Raw genomic sequence first — 6,230 nt, 5'->3', positions numbered from 1 at the left:
AGACGCCTGGACACTTCCCTTGTTGATAGCCCTTCCTGGCACAGAGTAACAATGCGGATGCTATCGAACCGCAATATTGACCATCTACGCATGGTTGAACTACAGACAACACGAGCCGTGCACCTCCTTCCTGGTGAAACGACTGGAACTGATCGGCTGTCGGACTCCTCCGTCTAACGCGCTGCTCATGCATGGTTGTTTACATCTTTGGGCGGGTTTAATGACGTCTCTGAACAGTCAAAGGGACTGAGTCTGTGATACAGTATCCACAGTCAACGCCTCTCTTCATGAGTTCTGGGAACTGGTGTGATGCAAAACTCTTTTTGTCGTGTGTATATTCAGAAATAGCCGAAAGTGTGCTCTTCAATAAACTGACATATTTCATATTTCATTAATAAACCACTCCTATTTAATAATTGTCCTCGCTTTATCAGGTTAATGAATGTATAAGATTATCTCTGAAGATGCTTTTATCTCCTCTGACGACGCTTTTAATATTTTCGTGAAGTGTTCGTTTACACCTTCGATGAAGGTATTATGTAAGGTGTCAAGAAAGACTTAGAATCGTTAAAATAAGGTACCTGGTAATTTGCATCTTTTAATCTTTTCGTGGTCTCATTTGTGTTCTTGTGTCCATCATGCAATGAGCATCCCGTCCCATAGAATTTAATGATACTCTCTTTTTTTACATTATTTCATAGAGGATGATGAACTGCAACTGTAATTTAAAATGCTTGCTTATCATATCAATATATTCTGTGTATTCCTTCTTCTTTAAATGACGTAATTTATTTTCCCGCAGGTCATCTTAAGGAAGAAGAAACCAACAAATCGTGCACACGGAACAGAGTTAGTACTCATACTGAAAACACTGTCCTTTTACCCAAATCTTACTGTTATGGCTTTACATTTTTATAGAGTATGTCCTTTGTGACAGGCGACCACGTTTTAGTAATTCCCGTTAATATATTTATAGTTACAAAGTTTGTGGAATGATAGGTGAAAATCTCATTGTGAATGGTATGAAATTATAATAATATTCTACAAGATGCAGATAACTGTGAACTAATTCTCATGTTGCGCGAAGTCATGTGCCATGACTTTCGTTTACTGCGTAATGCTCTGCGTATTGCACCATTCAGCCACTTTGCGTTGACTGTTATATCAGGCATAGGAACGGCAGGAGAAATTCACTGAAACATTGTAGATGCGCTTCAACCAGTAATACCAGCTAAGATGACTTAATTGTACATAGTTCACCATTATGGTGAATGCTAGGTAGGATCGCGGGTAGCACCTTATCATATACATTACATTTCAAACCAGAGGCTATCCACAAATGTTCGTTACTTCTGATTAACATGTGGACCACTTCTTAATAAAAATTAGAACACCTGCAGCCGTCTCTCTATAGGATTTGATATATTTACGCATCCAGTTTCGGTGTTCCATTACATGCCTCTTGACCAATGTAAATTGGGAGAAATCTAATTTCGCGTGCAGTTATAACAGGCTCCTTGTTGCTTAAATAGATTAAATGCAAAAGAGACAGCTGCAAATCTTGTCATTTCCTTTTCATGCTAATCAGCCGAAATACCTGTAACCATCTACTACAACAATAGTCACATAAAAAATTGTTTCTTTCTTTTTTTGGTTTGAATCACCAGTCGTCTTACTGGATTGATGCAGTTTACCACGAAATCGTCCTCTGCACCAACCTCTTCATCTGCCTTTGGTACCATGGACGTTATTCTCTGATGCCTAAACACATGTCCTATCGCCCGTTCCTCCTTCTTGTCTGTGTTTTCGATATGTTCCTTTCTTGGCCGATTCTGCGTAGAACCGCCTCGTTCCTAATCTTATCAGTCGCCCTGCTTTTCGACTACATCTCAAACGCTTCTACTTCCACTGTCTATAATTCACTACACTAATACACTCCAGACGTACATTCTCAGACATTTTTTCCTCAAATTAAGGCTTGTATGTGATATCACTAATCTTCTCTTGGGAGGAGTGCCTTCTTTGTGTTAGTCTGCTTTTAACGTGCTCCTTTATTCGTCCGCCATGGGCTTTAGCTTGTAAGATAGCAGAATTCCTCACATTCATCTACTTCTTGATCGCCTATTTGGATGTTGATCTTCTTGCTGTTCTCATTTGCTACATCTCATAATTTTTGCATTTCTCCAGTTTACTCTCAGTCCTACAGACAACTTAAAACAGGAATAAGTAGCTTCTATTTCTTCTCAGTTCTGCTTATGCATACTGTTGGTCGATAATGCGATGTAAGAGTATTAAAAATTTATGTGTAGACGCTGCTGCAATCCACATTACCAGTTTCTTATAACACACTACTTTGCGCTATACTGACAAATAGAAGTCTTAACAAATATGAACTCCGTAAACCCGTAGAACCGCTTTGTAGTAAGTAGTGATTGAGACTGCACACTGGCCAAGCACAGGTAGATCCAGTAGAAGACGAGTTACAAAATGAAGTAGAAGGCAGAAAGCAATCGCTACTTTGTTTCATCTGCGTTATAGTGTGTCAGTGAGCCAATTCCTAGGCCTAAAGATACTTGCTTACATACTGATATGCATGGGCTCAAACTACAACAATCCACGACTGAAGCGAGTGGAGGCGGGACCATGGATTGCGACTCTGCCGTGATTAAGTTAGAGTCTCACCCAGCCCGACAGTTGACTGCTAGGCTGATGAGGCCTTCCTGCCATGGCATCGTAGCATCGAAGTAGCCGAGTAAAGCGCCACCGAAGTTGACAAGTGGGCCAGTCTGAGGTCTGTAATGGGCAGCGGACGAATGGGAGCTTGAAACCAGCACATGAGAAGGGAATGAGCAGCTGCTGGCAGTGGAACAGCCGAAGCTTGTAACAGGGGCCGTGGGTGGCTGCTGGTGCACTGCACATGGATAACGGCGTCGAGAACAAGAGGACGAGCGGATAGTGTTGTTTGGTTCCGTGAAGTCTGTCCTGCAGTCGGGTAGCAATGGCACAGCGTAGACTTTAAACTTGGTGTCTTGCGAGAGGAGAGACAACTTAAGGCCGTCGACGCCGAGATAGTGGCGCCAAACAGATGATGAGTGGCCCCGACATTGTTCATCTGGATCCCGGAAAGTGTGTGCCTGGAGTTGTCGGACGTGGCCACGACTAGTGCTGTGAGCACTGTACACAGCACTGCTTACGGAAGCTGTCAGGCTTTGCTTTGTTCAGTTAACAGTTCTTGATACTTGTTATACATTGGCGGAAAAAGAATTGTACATCACTAAAGGCGACGCCTATTTAATCCGATGACGGTGTACGTCACCTTGGGGGCAATAGATGCACTGATAATTGTTTCAGCTTCGTCCGCCAACAGATAGAGTAGTGGCATAGCTATCACAGCGCCATCTGTATCTACCCTTTAATAGGGAATGCTCAGAGCCAGAAGGCTCAGTGTGGTGCAAACGTGTGAAGCAAACAGGCAGCCATACCACAAGGAGACGCACTCGTGCTCCCTATAGCCAACTGAGCTTCTCTGAAAGGCGTCTTTCGGATGTGATGAGTCAGTTGTGCAACGATGCTGATCGCAGTGATCACGTGAACATTCTCACACCCATAGATGAGGTAGATGAGGTTGTGGACGTCAACGCAGCACAGACTCCCCCCCCCCCCCCCCTCGTGTTATCGCACTGTAAGGACAGCAATGACAGATCGTACAGCTACCACAGGCTTGCGAGACCAAACGTTTCATCACTAATTTTAGCGAACCGGTTAATTAGCAGTGCGACGACGGGCAAACACACCTCTAGCCTGTCTTCCACTCACGCCACAGCATCGACTTGCGAGGTTCCAATCGTGTCGTCAAAAGATCACTTGGAATGGCGTGCCGCTATAAAAGCAGATTTTGCCTGAAAAGCAAGTGACGGTTGTTTGCGCGTGCGGCATAGACCTGGTGAGCGCTGTCTCTTACAGTTTCATGGACGGGACGCTAATCACCGCTCGGTACGTGCAGAACTGTTCTTTTGCCATTCTTGCAACAGCAAGGTGATATGTTGTTCCAACCGGATAACGCTCGTCCAAACGCTGCTTGTAAAACTCTACGTGCTCTCCAAGACAGGCAGCAACTTCCTTGGCCAGCATGCTCCCCGGACTTGTCTCCATTCGAACAAGCGCGGGATATGATGGGATGATAAGTGACTCGTCAGCTAACAACTCTTTAAGAACTGCGTGAACAGGTCGAGCAGGCGTAGCGTAATAACGTATTCTAGGACAGTATTTTCCAAGTGTACGGTCGACTGGATGCCAGAGTCAGCGCCTGCATTTAAGCTCGTGGAGGCTACACCACGTAATAATACAAGTGTTTCAGTGTGGGTCGATACCTGGCACCTAAGAGTCGCTTGTCCTCTTGTCTGTACATGTGATCATTTCATGTACTCCGTATGCACTGTTGCAAACACAAACCTGTAGTGGACTGGAAACCTCTACAAGGGTCTACTAATTTTCTTTTTCAGCAGTGTAGATTCCGTGGCGTCCCGCGCTGACTAAAGTCTAGCTGTATTTTTAAACTGTGCGCCCTATTTTTCACTACTTACTGACAGTAGATTGCAGACGCACTACCGTCACCACATTGTATTATTCTTGTAATTTACTTTTTAAGAGCGATATTATATTATGCATCTTAGGAGACTAGAGTTAATTTGTTCAGTTATCCTCCGAATGAGGGTTTCTAGTACAGTTGAGCCAGAATTCAGTAACGAATTGTGAAAATTTAGCGAACTACCTATAATGCTAAGTCTCTCACTGAATGTTTTTTGGCACTATTGTTTGCGATATTGTGATTGATGAAATACAACGAGTAAGGTTATTCATATAATTATTATGCTCTTTAAAATAATTGTAAAATAATTTTGCTTCATATTTCAGTGACTGTGTTTGACAATAGTGTTTTTAATAAAAGGTTTTACTGCTACGTTATAGTTATTTTGTCGCAACACACAGCCACTTCCAGTTCACAGTCCTTATTTCAATTCCAGTTCACCACGGAAAAGGTCATTGCCATAATTACACGATATAGATAGTCCACACGGTTGACTTGGAGTTCCAACACAGGCAACGAACTTGGACCAGTCCCCGTCGACGGTTCAGTGGAGTCTCTCAGAGTTGGACCAATGCCGTACTTGCATCAGAATTTACAAAAGCCACAGTTTACAAACAATAAGGTCGCGAACGCCGTCCCTGGGGTGTGAAGCAGAAAAATATAGTGTTTTCTGACGAGTGTCATTTTAACCTGAACTACAGTGACATACTTATTTGTTAGAGCCATCGTGATGACCCCAGCGTAGCTGCCTGCAATTTTAAGCCGATATGCTAGGTGTGATTGTTGAACACCATTGAGCACAACGTCCGATCTTGATTTCCTCCCACTGAGGACATTATACACTAAAATCTCTAAATAAAGAAGATTTTATCGATCGAGTTACTTCGTATGCTTCATATAACTACAAAAACCATATTTCAGCAGTGAACACTTTCCGTCACATAGCATGGATGAACTAGGAATCAATGTTTTTCTAGCAATGTTGGGTACCATTTTTTTCCTTGGACGGCGTATTTGTCTGCTATGTCAAAGAATGAATCATTACGTGATTTTGTCGTCATCATGATTGTGATTATGTTCCATCAATGTCCAGCGATGAATTTTCACATACATATATGAGTGGATTCCTCGGGAATATGTCAAGGGCCATTCGATTCCATAGTAGTGTTTTAAAAAGTCTTTCTTTGACACTTATCTACTTCAGGCAAGTTGAATTCTTAGAGAAAGAAATTATATACAATTCCGTGGTTTACTTCTGTGTACCTAATCTGTAATATATGAATCAATTCATTTCGATGTAAACGTAGTTATCACAAACATCAGCCCAGGTTTTGGTGATAATATTGTATCAGGATCATACGATACTTGTTCATGTGGTGGAATAACTTCCATCGTACTAGAGGGAAAGAGATTTGACATATAACGAAAGAAGTTAGGTGTAAGTATTTGAGATGAAAAGTCATAGCCCTCCCACCCTCTCCCCAACCTCTAAAAAGTAAAAACGAACTCTATTGCACATTATTACTAGCTGATACCGTTGTGAAAATTTTTCGAAGATTTGCTTCTATTTGGTCGTTCCTAACGGAATTTACTGTCTTTAACTTCGCCGTTATACGACGTGTTTCCCACAAACACGAATTTC

At 42.4% G+C, this 6,230-nt stretch overlaps 1 long non-coding RNA gene across 1 annotated transcript in view; it reads left to right on the top strand.

Annotated features, from left to right (window-relative positions):
* The first annotated feature begins 798 nt into the window (after positions 1 to 798).
* Positions 799 to 6,230, top strand: part of LOC124548590 — a 533,556-nt gene continuing 528,124 nt past the window's right edge. The window contains exon 1 of the long non-coding RNA XR_006967708.1: positions 799 to 849. This is a non-coding gene — a long non-coding RNA (uncharacterized LOC124548590). The remainder of the gene's footprint in view (positions 850 to 6,230) is intronic.

Source organism: Schistocerca americana, chromosome 1 (genome assembly GCF_021461395.2).
Source record: "Schistocerca americana isolate TAMUIC-IGC-003095 chromosome 1, iqSchAmer2.1, whole genome shotgun sequence".
NCBI classification, from domain to species: Eukaryota; Metazoa; Arthropoda; class Insecta; order Orthoptera; family Acrididae; genus Schistocerca; species Schistocerca americana.
This window is presented reverse-complemented; position numbering and strand designations above follow the sequence as displayed.